The sequence below is a fragment of the Rana temporaria genome, chromosome 5, assembly GCF_905171775.1.
Source record: "Rana temporaria chromosome 5, aRanTem1.1, whole genome shotgun sequence".
Taxonomy (NCBI): Eukaryota; Metazoa; Chordata; class Amphibia; order Anura; family Ranidae; genus Rana; species Rana temporaria.
This window is the reverse complement of record NC_053493.1, coordinates 302,174,492-302,189,888: the sequence shown is the minus strand read 5'-3', so window position 1 is coordinate 302,189,888 and position 15,397 is coordinate 302,174,492.

The window sequence follows — 15,397 nt, the reverse complement described above, 5'->3', positions numbered from 1 at the left end:
TATCCCTGCAGTATGAGGCGCAACTTCCTCCATTCATACTAACTATACCCCCCCTCCACCTCACTCCATCACTTCCCCCACCTACTTCTCCGCTCTGTCCCTGCAGTATGAGGCGCAACTTCCTCCATTCATACTAACTATACCCCCCCTCCACCTCACTCCATCACTTCTCACCCCCCACCTACTTCTCCGCTCTATCCCTGCAGTATGAGGCGCAACTTCCTCCATTCATACTAACTATACCCCCCCTCCACCTCACTTCTCATCCCCCACCTACTTCTCCGCTCTATCCCTGCAGTATGAGGCGCAACTTCCTCCATTCATACTAACTATACCCCCCCTCCACCTCACTCCATCACTTCTCATCCCCCACCTACTTCTCCGCTCTGTCCCTGCAGTATGAGGCGCAACTTCCTCCATTCATACTAACTATACCCCCCCCCCCCACCTCACTCCATCACTTCTCATCCCCCACCTACTTCTCCGCTCTGTCCCTGCAGTATGAGGCGCAACTTCCTCCATTCATACTAACTATACCCCCCCTCCACCTCACTCCACCACTTCTCATCCCCCACCTACTTCTCCGCTCTGTCCCTGCAGTATGAGGCGCAACTTCCTCCATTCATACTAACTATACCCCCCCCCTCTACCTCACTCCATCACTTCCCCCACCTACTTCTCCGCTCTGTCCCTGCAGTATGAGGCGCAACTTCCTCCATTCATACTAACTATACCCCCCCCCCCCCTCCATCACTTCTCATCCCCCCACCTACTTCTCCGCTCTGTCCCTGCAGTATGAGGCGCAACTTCCTCCATTCATACTAACTATACCCCCCCCCCCTCCATCACTTCTCATCCCCCACCTACTTCTCCGCTCTATCCCTGCAGTATGAGGCGCAACTTCCTCCATTCATACTAACTATACCCCCCTCCACCTCACTCCATCACTTCTCATCCCCCACCTACTTCTCCGCTCTGTCCCTGCAGTATGAGGCGCAACTTCCTCCATTCATACTAACTATACCCCCCTCCACCTCACTCCATCACTTCTCATCCCCCCACCTACTTCTCCGCTCTGTCCCTGCAGTATGAGGCGCAACTTCCTCCATTCATACTAACTATACCCCCCCCCTCCACCTCACTCCATCACTTCTCACCCCCCACCTACTTCTCCGCTCTATCCCTGCAGTATGAGGCGCAACTTCCTCCATTCATACTAACTATACCCCCCCTCCACCTCACTTCTCATCCCCCACCTACTTCTCCGCTCTATCCCTGCAGTATGAGGCGCAACTTCCTCGATTCATACTAACTATACCCCCCCTCCACCTCACTCCATCACTTCTCATCCCCCACCTACTTCTCCGCTCTGTCCCTGCAGTATGAGGCGCAACTTCCTCCATTCATACTAACTATACCCCCCCTCCACCTCACTCCACCACTTCTCATCCCCCACCTACTTCTCCGCTCTGTCCCTGCAGTATGAGGCGCAACTTCCTCCATTCATACTAACTATACCCCCCCCCCTCTACCTCACTCCATCACTTCCCCCACCTACTTCTCCACTCTGTCCCTGCAGTATGAGGCGCAACTTCCTCCATTCATACTAACTAAACCCCCCCCCTTCCATCACTTCTCATCCCCCCACCTACTTCTCCGCTCTATCCCTGCAGTATGAGGCGCAACTTCCTCCATTCATACTAACTATACCCCCCCCCCCCCTCCATCACTTCTCATCCCCCCACCTACTTCTCCGCTCTGTCCCTGCAGTATGAGGCGCAACTTCCTCCATTCATACTAACTATACCCCCCCCCCCCTCCATCACTTCTCATCCCCCACCTACTTCTCCGCTCTATCCCTGCAGTATGAGGCGCAACTTCCTCCATTCATACTAACTATACCCCCCTCCACCTCACTCCATCACTTCTCATCCCCCCACCTACTTCTCCGCTCTGTCCCTGCAGTATGAGGCGCAACTTCCTCCATTCATACTAACTATACCCCCCTCCCCTCCACCTCACTCCATCACTTCTCATGCCCCACCTACTTCTCCACTCTGTCCCTGCAGTATGAGGCGCAACTTCCTCCATTCATACTAACTATACCCCCCCTCCACCTCACTCCATCACTTCTCATCCCCCACCTACTTCTCCGCTCTGTCCCTGCAGTATGAGGCGCAACTTCCTCCATTCATACTAACTATACCCCCCCTCCAACTCACTTCTCATCCCCCACCTACTTCTCCGCTCTGTCCCTGCAGTATGAGGCGCAACTTCCTCCATTCATACTAACTATACCCCCCCTCCAACTCACTTCTCATCCCCCACCTACTTCTCCGCTCTATCCCTGCAGTATGAGGCGCAACCACCTCCATTCATACTAACTATACCCCCCCTCCACCACTTCTCATCCCCCACCTACTTCTCCGCTCTGTCCCTGCAGTATGAGGCGCAACTTCCTCCATTCATACTAACTATACCCCCCCTCCACCTCACTCCATCACTTCTCATCCCCCACCTACTTCTCCGCTCTGTCCCTGCAGTATGAGGCGCAACTTCCTCCATTCATACTAACTATACCCCCCTCCCCTCCACCTCACTCCATCACTTCTCATCCCCCACCTACTTCTCCACTCTGTCCCTGCAGTATGAGGCGCAACTTCCTCCATTCATACTAACTATACCCCCCCTCCACCTCACTCCATCACTTCTCATCCCCCACCTACTTCTCTGCTCTGTCCCTGCAGTATGAGGCGCAACTTCCTCCATTCATACTAACTATACCCCCCCTCCACCTCACTCCATCACTTCTCATCCCCCACCTACTTCTCCGCTCTGTCCCTGCAGTATGAGGCGCAACTTCCTCCATTCATACTAACTATACCCCCCCTCCACCTCACTCCATCACTTCTCATCCCCCACCTACTTCTCCGCTCTATCCCTGCAGTATGAGGCGCAACTTCCTCCATTCATACTAACTATACCCCCCTCCACCTCACTCCATCACTTCTCATCCCCCGCCTCACTCCATCACTTCTCATCCCCCACCTACTTCTCCGCTCTGTCCCTGCAGTATGAGGCGCAACTTCCTCCATTCATACTAACTATACCCCCCCTCCAACTCACTCCATCACTTCTCATCCCCCACCTACTTCTCCGCTCTGTCCCTGCAGTATGAGGCGCAACTTCCTCCATTCATACTAACTATACCCCCCCTCCACCTCACTCCATCACTTCTCATCCCCCACCTACTTCTCCGCTCTGTCCCTGCAGTATGAGGCGCAACTTCCTCCATTCATACTAACTATACCCCCCCTCCACCTCACTCCATCACTTCTCATCCCCCACCTACTTCTCCGCTCTATCCCTGCAGTATGAGGCGCAACTTCCTCCATTCATACTAACTATACCCCCCTCCACCTCACTCCATCACTTCTCATCCCCCGCCTCACTCCATCACTTCTCATCCCCCACCTACTTCTCCGCTCTGTCCCTGCAGTATGAGGCGCAACTTCCTCCATTCATACTAACTATACCCCCCCTCCAACTCACTCCATCACTTCTCATCCCCCACCTACTTCTCCGCTCTGTCCCTGCAGTATGAGGCGCAACTTCCTCCATTCATACTAACTATACCCCCCCCCCCCCTCCACCTCACTCCATCACTTCTCATCCCCCACCTACTTCTCCGCTCTGTCCCTGCAGTATGAGGCGCAACTTCGTCCATTCATACTAACTATACCCCCCCTCCATCACTTCTCATCCCCCTACCTACTTCTCCGCTCTATCCCTGCAGTATGAGGCGCAACTTCCTCCATTCATACTAACTATACCCCCCCTCCACCTCACTCCATCACTTCTCATCCCCCACCTACTTCTCCGCTCTGTCCCTGCAGTATGAGGCGCAACTTCCTCCATTCATACTAACTATACCCCCCCCCACCTCACTCCATCACTTCTCATCCCCCACCTACTTCTCCGCTCTATCCCTGCAGTATGAGGCGCAACTTCCTCCATTCATACTAACTATACCCTCCCTCCACCTCACTCCATCACTTCTCATCCCCCACCTACTTCTCCGCTCTATCCCTGCAGTATGAGGCGCAACTTCCTCCATTCATACTAACTATACCCCCCCTCCACCTCACTCCATCACTTCTCATCCCCCCCTCCACTCCACTCTGTCCCTGCAGTATGAGGCGCAACTTCCTCCATTCATACTAACTATACCCCCCCTCCACCTCACTCCATCACTTCTCATCCCCCACCTACTTCTCCACTCTATCCCTGCAGTATGAGGCGCAACTTCCTCCATTCATACTAACTATACCCCCCTCCACCTCACTCCATCACTTCTCATCCCCCGCCTACTTCTCCGCTCTATCCCTGCAGTATGAGGCGCAACTTCCTCCATTCATACTAACTATACCCCCCTCCACCTCACTCCATCACTTCTCATCCCCCACCTACTTCTCCGCTCTATCCCTGCAGTATGAGGCGCAACTTCCTCCATTCATACTAACGATACCCCCCTCCACCTCACTTCTCATCCCCCACCTACTTCTCCGCTCTGTCCCTGCAGTATGAGGCGCAACTTCCTCCATTCATACTAACTATACCCCCCCCTCCACCTCACTCCATCACTTCTCATCCCCCACCTACTTCTCCGCTCTATCCCTGCAGTATGAGGCGCAACTTCCTCCATTCATACTAACTATACCCCCCCCTCCACCTCACTCCATCACTTCTCATCCCCCACCTACTTCTCCGCTCTATCCCTGCAGTATGAGGCGCAACTTCCTCCATTCATACTAACTATACCCCCCCTCCAACTCACTCCATCACTTCTCATCCCCCACCTACTTCTCCGCTCTGTCCCTGCAGTATGAGGCGCAACTTCCTCCATTCATACTAACTATACCCCCCCCCCCCTCCACCTCACTCCCTCACTTCTCATCCCCCACCTACTTCTCCGCTCTGTCCCTGCAGTATGAGGCGCAACTTCGTCCATTCATACTAACTATACCCCCCCTCCATCACTTCTCATCCCCCTACCTACTTCTCCGCTCTATCCCTGCAGTATGAGGCGCAACTTCCTCCATTCATACTAACTATACCCCCCCTCCACCTCACTCCATCACTTCTCATCCCCCACCTACTTCTCCGCTCTGTCCCTGCAGTATGAGGCGCAACTTCCTCCATTCATACTAACTATACCCCCCTCCACCTCACTCCATCACTTCTCATCCCCCCACCTACTTCTCCGCTCTATCCCTGCAGTATGAGGCGCAACTTCCTCCATTCATACTAACTATACCCCCCTCCACCTCACTCCATCACTTCTCATCCCCCACCTACTTCTCCGCTCTGTCCCTGCAGTATGGGGCGCAACTTCCTCCATTCATACTAACTATACCCCCCCCCCCCTCCATCACTTCTCATCCCCCACCTACTTCTCCGCTCTATCCCTGCAGTATGAGGCGCAACTTCCTCCATTCATACTAACTATACCCCCCTCCACCTCACTCCATCACTTCTCATCCCCCACCTACTTCTCCGCTCTGTCCCTGCAGTATGGGGCGCAACTTCCTCCATTCATACTAACTATACCCCCCCCCCCCTCCATCACTTCTCATCCCCCACCTACTTCTCCGCTCTATCCCTGCAGTATGAGGCGCAACTTCCTCCATTCATACTAACTATACCCCCCCTCCATCACTTCTCATCCCCCACCCACTTCTCCGCTCTATCCCTGCAGTATGAGGCACAACTTCCTCCATTCATACTTACTATACCCCCCCTCCACCTCACTCCATCACTTCTCATCCCCCACCTACTTCTCCGCTGTATCCCTGCAGTATGAGGCACAACTTCCTCCATTCATACTAACTATACCCCCCCTCCACCTCACTCCATCACTTCTCATCCCCCCACCTACTTCTCCGCTCTATCCCTGCAGTATGAGGCGCAACTTCCTCCATTCATACTAACTATACCCCCCTCCACCTCACTCCATCACTTCTCATCCCCCCACCTACTTCTCCGCTCTATCCCTGCAGTATGAGGCGCAACTTCCTCCATTCATACTAACTATACCCCCCTCCACCTCACTCCATCACTTCTCATCCCCCACCTACTTCTCCGCTCTGTCCCTGCAGTATTGGGCGCAACTTCCTCCATTCATACTAACTATACCCCCCCCCCCTCCATCACTTCTCATCCCCCACCTACTTCTCCGCTCTATCCCTGCAGTATGAGGCGCAACTTCCTCCATTCATACTAACTATACCCCCCCCCCCTCCCTCCATCACCTCTCATCCCCCACCTACTTCTCCGCTCTATCCCTGCAGTATAGGGCGCAACTTCCTCCATTCATACCATACCCCTCACTTCACTTCTCACCTCACTCCACTTCTCTCCTTCACCGAGTCACTTCTCACCTCACTCCCCCCCTCATCCACTTCTCCACTCTATCCCTAAAGTGTGGGGGCACAACTTCCTCCATTCATACTATACCATTCTCCCCCTCACCCACCTATCCACTCCACTCTATCCCTGCACTCATACACCTCACTTCCCCCCCTTTAACCTCCCCCTCAACTTACTTCTCTCTCCCCCCCTTCACCTTACTTCTCTCTCCCCCCTCCTTTGCCTTACTTCTCTACCCCCCCTCCTTCGCCTTACTCCCCCCCCTTCGCCTTACTTCCCCCCCTCCTTCACCTTACTTCTCGCCCCCCCCCTTCGCCTTACTTCCCCCCCCCTCCTTCACCTTACTTCTCCCCCCCCCTTCTTCACCTTCTCCCCCCTCTCCTTCACCTTACTTCCCCCCCCTCCTTCACCTTACTTCCCCCCCCCTCTTTCACCTTACTTCCCCCCCCCCTCCTTCACCTTACTTCTCCCCCCCTCCTTCACCTTACTTCTCCCCCCCTCCTTCACCTTACTCCCCCCCCCCTCCTTCACCTTACTTCTCCCCCCCTCCTTCACCTTACTCCCCCCCCCCCTCCTTCACCTTACTCCCCCCCCCCTCCACCTTACACCCCCCCTCCTTCACCTTACTTCTCCCCCCCCTCCTTCACCTTCCCCCCCCCCCCCCTCACTTCTCCCCCCCCTCCTTCACCTTACTTCTCCCCCCCTTTACCTTCACCTTACTTATTTCGCTCCCCCCCTTCCTTCACCTTCGTTCTCTCCCCCCTTCCTTCACCTTACATCTCTGTCCCCCCTCCTTCGCCTTACTTCTCTCTCCCCCTTCCTTCGCCTTACTTCTCTCTCCCCCTTCCTTCTCTCTCCCCCTTCCTTCGCCTTACTTCTCTCCCCCCCCCTCCTTCGCCTTACTTCTCTCTCCCCCCTCCTTCGCCTTACTTCTCTCCCCCCCCTCCTTCGCCTTACTCCCCCCCCCCCCCGCCCTTTACCTCATATCTACACTTTTTCCCCACACCTCACTCATTCACTTCTCCCCTCCACTCCACCCTTGCAGTACAAGGCGCAACTTCCTCCACTCATACTTAACCCCTTACTTCACTTCTCCCCTCACCTCACTCCTTTACTTCTCCACTCTGTCCCTGCAGTGTAAGGCTCAACTTCCTCCACTCATACTATACCCCCCCCCACCTAACTCCTTTACTTTTCCCCCATCACCCACTTCTACACTCCACTCCGTCCTTACAGTACAGGGCGCAACTTCCTCCACTCATACTATACCCCCCCCTCATCTCACTCCTTCACTTCTACCCACCCCCAACCTACTCCTTTGCTTCTCCCTCCCCACCTCAATCAATTCTCTTCTCCCACCTCACCCACTTCTTCACTTCTCCACTCTGTCCCTGCAGTGTGAGGCACAACTTCTTCCATTCATAATATACCCCCCCCCCACCTAAATCTTTTACTTTCCCCCCTCACCCACTTCTACACTCCACTCTGTCACTACAGTACAGGGTGCAACTTCCTCCACTCATACTATACCCCCCCACCTAACTCCTTTACTTCCCCCTCCCTCACCCACTTCTAGTTGGGGCGTGACTTCCTCCACTCATACTATACCCTCCCCCCACCTAACTCCTTTACTTTTCCCCCCTCACCCACTTCTACTTCTAGTTGGGGCGCGACTTCCTCCACCATACTATACCTATACCCCCCCCCCTCACCTCAATCCTTCACTTCTCTCTTCCCCCCCAACTCCTTCACTTCTCCACTCCGCTCTGACCCTGCAGTACAAAGCGCAGCTTCTTCCACTCAAACTATACCACCCCCCTCACCTCACTCCTTCACTTCTCCCACTCCACTCTTTCCCTGCATTAGGGGGCACAACTTCCTCCACTCATACTATACACCCCCCTTTCACTTCTCCCCCCTCACCTCAGTCCTTCACGTCCACATTGACTCCACTTCTCATCCAACTCCTTCACTTCTTCCTCCTCACCAACAAAAAGTATATAAAACGATATAAAAAAATATATATGTATAATAATAAAATAATATAGTGTATAACAAAAAAACTTACATTTAATAAAATAATTTTGGGAAGTAATATTTTGTCTGGCTATCATCTGTAAAACTCTGTACTGGTATATTGTATTTCAAACATTTTGTTGGCTCAAGCAAATCACACGTCATGGAGCACTATGACTCTGTGTGGATGGGCGTAGCATAAGGGGTTGCAGGGGTCACAATCGCAACCCCGTCACTAGCTCCAGGGGGGCCCCAGCAGCCTCCCTGTCATATTATCTGTGACGGTATCGGTATGATATCCCCGTCAACGTTCCCTTCTTCCCATAACGAAAATCACCCCAATATTCCACGAGGAGGGATATCCCTGGAATCGCCCAGAAAGCCACACATGAGACCAGCTTACTGCTTGAACAAGACAGACTTTAATGTTATCACACACAGCTTATATGTCATTTCCAAAACTGTTACAATGACAAATCTCCGCCCCCCTCACACTGGGGCTTCCATACAGATTATAGGTAGACACGACGGGGCCGATGCTGAAACACATTTTCTTTAGACAATGACATCAATGACGCTGAGCACTAGCTGTACTGAATACATCAACCAGACCGCTCGACCCCGCATATAGAGACATAATTACCACAATGAAGCAATCAGAATAATTAACACAAGCCACTTAAACCCAGCTCTCCTTCACACAACACAATAGATCAATTAACCTTTAGAAATAGTGAGGGGACATTAGCACATCAATAACCTGGCTAGCAGGGAGCAGTAAACTGAGACATATAGGCAAATGTATCACAATGGCCCCCCTTTTGCTCCCTGCTCCGGCAAACCCGGTTGGACCTTCCCTGGTCCAGTAGGGTTGACGGGTTCAGAGCTATTAGTCAGAGGTTAACTCCGTTTGGCATGACTGACCTCCCTTGGCAACTGCTTCAGACTCAGGTATGTCACCGGGTCGTCAGATCACACGCCGGTCAGTCCCCAAGTCTTTGTGCGATCTGCAAAGTCACCAGAAGTCAGTGTGAAGACAGCGAATGGGTCTGTGCGCCGCCGTCTAGGTGTCCCGCTATGGGAGGGGGCAGGTTATGGCTCTGAAGTGACAATCCCAGGAGATTCATAAAAAGAAAAAGTTATATTTGTTGAAATGCTGTAGCACTGGTGCTCAGAGTCCAGGGGGGGGGGGAGGGGAATCAGAGCCCCATAAGGTCAGCCACCCCCTGCTCCCTCCGCAGCCGCCGGTTCTCCTCTTGGAGCTTCTCCAGCTCCATCTCCAGTTCATGCTGCTGTGACCTCAGGTGGTTGTTCTCCTCCTCCCTGCGGCTTATGCACTCCTCCAGCTCTATGTACTCACGGATCAGCTCCTGCTTGCTCATGTCCTGCAGGCTCTCCACGTGGTCCTTCATCATCAGGAACCGGGTGGTGGTGTAAGGGGCCACCGGTGGGCCCTTGGCGAACATCTCGGCACGCATCTGGGACGCCCGCTGCGACTCCCTCTCCTCCAGTCGCTTCTTCTCCTCCCAGGTCAGCTTGTTATACGGCTTCCAGGACCTCTTCTTCTTGAAGGGTGGCCGGCGGTGCCTCTTTCTGCCCAGCTCCCTCCAGGGCCCCTCCGGCTCAGGGCTGTCGCCCATGACCAGCTGACAATGGTGTTCCCTGTTGTCCGTAATAACAGATTGTACCATGAGGGCTTCGTAAGGGGTGCCCAATGGTTCTTCCTGACCCAGCTCCTTTGGATCCCAAGCCGAGTCTACACAATGGGCTGCTGCTGGTGGGCGGTACCCAGGTTGAGACCAATTTGACCTGGTGTTGTCATTCATGGGGCAATTCTGCTTGAAGTGACCCAGCTGTTTGCACCGGAAGCAGCGTTGTTCGTTGCCCTCCTGGCGATGATAGCGAGGGCTAGATGTCACCGGTCTGTTAGGAGGTTGGTATCTAGCGGTTGGTGGGTGTGAGGGCACCGTTTGTGGTGGAGGTTGTTCCTGTGGTGTGACCTGGTTCGTCTTGCGAGTATCTGCATATTCATCCGCCAACTTCGCGGCCTCTGGTAGAGTCATGGGCCTGCGATCTCTCACCCAATCCTTGACGTCCGTCTGGATGTGATTGTAAAATTGCTCCAGGAGCATTAGTTGCAAAATGTCCTCTGCGGTGGTGGCCTGGCTGCTGTTAGCCCAGTTAGAGGCCGACCGGGACAATTGGCATGCCCATTCCGCATAAGAGTCTTTCGTGGTTTTGCGTGAGTCCCTGAACTTCTGTCGGTGGGACTCTGGGGTTACTGCATAACGAGCCAGGAGCACTTCTTTAACCCGGGCGTAGCTATGGATATCCTGATCTGGCACGGTCTGGAAAGCATCAGAAGCTTTGCCTGACAGTTTGCCTGACAATATTGAAACCCAGTCTCCTCTAGCTATTCGGTGCAGGTTACATTGTCGCTCAAAATCCGCCAGGAAGTTATCAATCTCACAGTCCTTTTCATCAAAAGCTTTAAAAGCGCTAAACGGAATCTTCCTTGCGTCTGCTGTGCTGTACTCACTGTTCGTAGAAGGTGCGGCTGCTTGTTGGACTGCTGCCAGTTTTAACTGTAGCTCTGCGTCTCTTATTTGTTTATCCTTCTGTAGTTCTGCGTCCCTTATTTCTTTAGCCTCCTGTAGCTCCGCGTCTCTTATTTCTTTAGCCTTCTGTAGCTCTGCGTCCCTTATTTCTTTAGCCTCCTGTAGCTCCGCGTCTCTTATTTCTTTAGCCTTCTGTAGTTCTGCGTTTACTAACATGTCCATCACTTTCAGTACCACATCTGGCGTTGGGTTCGGGCCGAACCACGCTAGCTTCTCTCTCATTAGCTTGTTGGCTGGCGATTCCTCCTCCTGAATCACTGGTGTCTCCATCTCTTGTACTGCTGGCGTTGCTGCAATCCCGTCCTCCTGGTCTAGCTCCATTAATTCTGCTATGATGACCCGCTTGGTTTTGTTGCTAGCAATCCTTCCACGAACTTCCAGTAGTTCTTCCAGTGTCTGCTTGGAATCCGGGTGTGAAGGGGAATAGAAGGGAAAAATCCCACTGCTACCAACCAATTGTGACGGTATCGGTATGATATCCCCGTCAACGTTCCCTTCTTCCCATAACGAAAATCACCCCAATATTCCACGAGGAGGGATATCCCTGGAATCGCCCAGAAAGCCACACATGAGACCAGCTTACTGCTTGAACAAGACAGACTTTAATGTTATCACACACAGCTTATATGTCATTTCCAAAACTGTTACAATGACAAATCTCCGCCCCCCTCACACTGGGGCTTCCATACAGATTATAGGTAGACACGACGGGGCCGATGCTGAAACACATTTTCTTTAGACAATGACATCAATGACGCTGAGCACTAGCTGTACTGAATACATCAACCAGACCGCTCGACCCCGCATATAGAGACATAATTACCACAATGAAGCAATCAGAATAATTAACACAAGCCACTTAAACCCAGCTCTCCTTCACACAACACAATAGATCAATTAACCTTTAGAAATAGTGAGGGGACATTAGCACATCAATAACCTGGCTAGCAGGGAGCAGTAAACTGAGACATATAGGCAAATGTATCACATTATCCTCCACAAAGTCCAGCTCCGATCTGCCCTAGGGCCCCACAGCCACGCTCCAGTACGGGGCTTCTACTTTGCCTTCCACAGTCCACTACCCTCCAATCTCATTGGCTGGGGAGAAGCTGTGAGGCATTTCCGGAAAGGAGAGGAGCACGAGGTGAGAACAGCCCAGGATGGGGAAGTGTCTGTGCTGGCAACATGGAATGGTACCTGTGCTTAGCGAGGGAAGAGGAGGAGAGTGCTGTCCTATAGCCACTATGGGACCGATGTCACTGGTGAGGTAAGACACTGCTCAGTCCGCTTACCCCATGTTATACCTGAAGGGTTCCACATGTACTGGCACTTTAAGGCTGGCTCCACCCAGCAGTGATGACAAGGGGCATAGTAGCCATCTTAGACAGAGCAAATGTAAAGAAGCTGATAAGATGTACTGTCCTGAGATGCATGTTGCAGTGTACAGCCTGTAATGAATAAACATCCATTGTTCCAGACCAGAGTCTTGTGTCCCTCACAACACAGAGGATATAACAGTGGCGACGAGGATGGGATTTACAAAGTGTCTATCAGTCTGAGAGAGAGACAAAGACATTGTGGATTGTCACCTGGATAAAAGCAATCACAGATCCAAGCAGGAAAATGTCATTAATCGGGACATTAAGTGAGTTTGATGGAGAACAGACATCCTGGAGTTCCTGGGTTGAGAGGCTGGAACAGTATTTTAGTGCAAATGACATCCCAGACAACAGGCAAGTAGCAGTATTTCTGACAGTGGTTGGGGCCAAAACATATGACACTCTTAGGGATCTGCTTTCCCCTGTAAAACCTGCAGCTAAGACATTGGCAGAGCTGCTGACACTGCTAGAGGATCACTTCCAGCCTAAACCACTAGAAATAGCTGAAAGATTTTGCTTCTATCAGAGGCAGCAGCAGACAGGTGAAGAGATTAAAGTTTATGTGCTCGCCCTTCGCAGACTAGCCTCTACCTGTTCTTTTGGGGACTACCTACCTACTGCACTGAGAGATAAGTTTGTTATGGGACTGAATTGTGAGTCAACCCAAAAGAGACTGTTAACAGAGAAAGACCTTACCCTTATAAAGGCAATTGAGATAGCTTCAGTGATGGAAATGGCTGTGAAAGATACAGAGAAATTGAACCCCCAGAGCAGAAGGGAAGAGGTGAAGCAGGAAGTTTTCAGAACAGCAGTCAAGCCAACTGCTGCAAACTGGAAATACAGACCCCCACAAAGCCGGGAGTCAGCTTGCTACCGATGTGGGAATACAGACCATGATCACAAAGTCTGCCGGTTTAAGGATCAGACCTGTCATAATTGCGGTAGGACCGGCCATCTGAAACGAGTGCAAGATAAACAACCTCTGAACCCCAAGACAAAGACATATATGGTGGGAAGATATACATCATCATCTGAGTCAGAGGATGAGGAAGTGCTCCACAGGTTAGACATACATCATATGCATTCAGCACCCTCTGCAATGACTGTAGATGTAACCGTTGAGGGAAAGAGACTCAAGATGGATGTAGACACAGGAGCAGCAGTTTCAGTTATCACCCAGAAACAATGGAGACAACTTCAGACCCGAAAAACTGTCCGCCCAACACCAATCAAACTGCAGACATACTCAAAGCAGATACTCCACCCACTGGGTTACGCAAAAGTAAAGGTATTGTACAAGGGTCAGACAAAGAGACTGCCATTATATATCCTAGAATATGGGGGACCCCCTCTCTTTGGGAGAGACTGGATTGCTCACTTTGGTATGCCAGACATCGCCATAAGTCCCTGTAACACCGTTACCATTCCATTAGGAGATAATGAGGGATGGGTGGTGTCCCTGAAGCAGCGGTTCCCAAAGATTTTTGATGACCAGTTGGGAAAAATAAAGCATGACTGTGTGAGACTCAAGCTGAAACCCAACGCTCAGCCTAAGTTCTTCAAAGCTCGGACAGTACCTTTCGCAGTCCGAGCAGGTGTGGAAGCAGAACTAAGTCGGCTGGAGGAACAAGGTGTCATCTCAAAGGTAGAGCACAGCGAGTGGGCATCACCAGTTGTACCGGTAAAGAAAGCGAATGGGGACTTGCGCATTTGTGGCGATTTCCGCCTGGCACTGAACTCTCAACTGGAAGTAGACCAGTATCCCCTACCCAGAGTAGATGACATTTTTGCCTCTCTTGCATGAGGTCAAAAGTTCACCAAGCTTGATCTCAAACAAGCATATTTACAGTTTGAGGTCCATCCTTCTTCCCGCAAGTTTCTGACCATCAACACCCACAAGGGACTGTATGAATATAATCGGATGGTGTTTGGGGTAGCCTCTGCCCCAGCCATTTGGCAACGAAAAATGGACGAGATTTTGGCGGACATTCCTTTCACTCAGTGCCTGCTAGATGACATGCTCATTACAGGACGGACCGACCAGGAACACAAGCAGAATGTGGAGCTTGTGTTGGCGAGACTCCAAGAACAGGGTCTGAAAGTGAACTTAGCAAAATTCATGGTGCCTAAATTGGAGTTTTGTGGCCACCTTGTGGATGCAGAAGGTATACACACCACAGAAGCCAAGGTTGATGCTTTAGTCAAAGCTCCAGCCCCAACCAACGTCCAGCAGCTGCGATCATACCTTGGCTTGCTGAACTATTACCACAAATTCCTGCCAGATCTGGCACACACCTTGTTTCCGTTGAACAAGCTTTTGGAGAAACACTCCAGATGGGACTGGTCGGCTGCATGCCAACGCGCTTTTGAAGTTTCTAAGCGGAAGCTGTTGGCGTCACGCATGCTCGTGCACTATGACCTACAGAAGCCTCTCACGTTGGCTTGTGATGCCTCACCCTATGGTCTGGGGGCGGTACTATCCCACATCTTACCAGATGGGTCAGAAAAACCAGTGGCATTTGCCTCTAGGTCTTTGACAAAAGCAGAAAGCAATTACTCACACATTGACAAAGAGGCTCTTGCGCTAATATGGGCAATTAAGAAGTTTCATCTTTACCTGTATGGTAGGGAATTCACCATACTGACGGACCATAAACCACTCCTTCAGATCTTTAGCCCTGACAAAGGTATCTCCCAGACTACTGCGGCCCGCCTCCAACGCTATGCCCTATTCTTGGGGGCATACAGCTACAAAATTCAGTATCGTGGTCATGATGCCAATGCTAATGCGGACGCTATGTCCCGACTGACAGGGAGGTCCATGGACTCTACTCCACCGGTCAAGAGTTGTCGTTACACCAGCCTGTCCTTCTTGTCTTCTGGGGAGATAGCAGCCCATACAACCAAGGATACCTTTCTGAAAACAATACTCTCCTGGGTACGGTACGGTTGGCC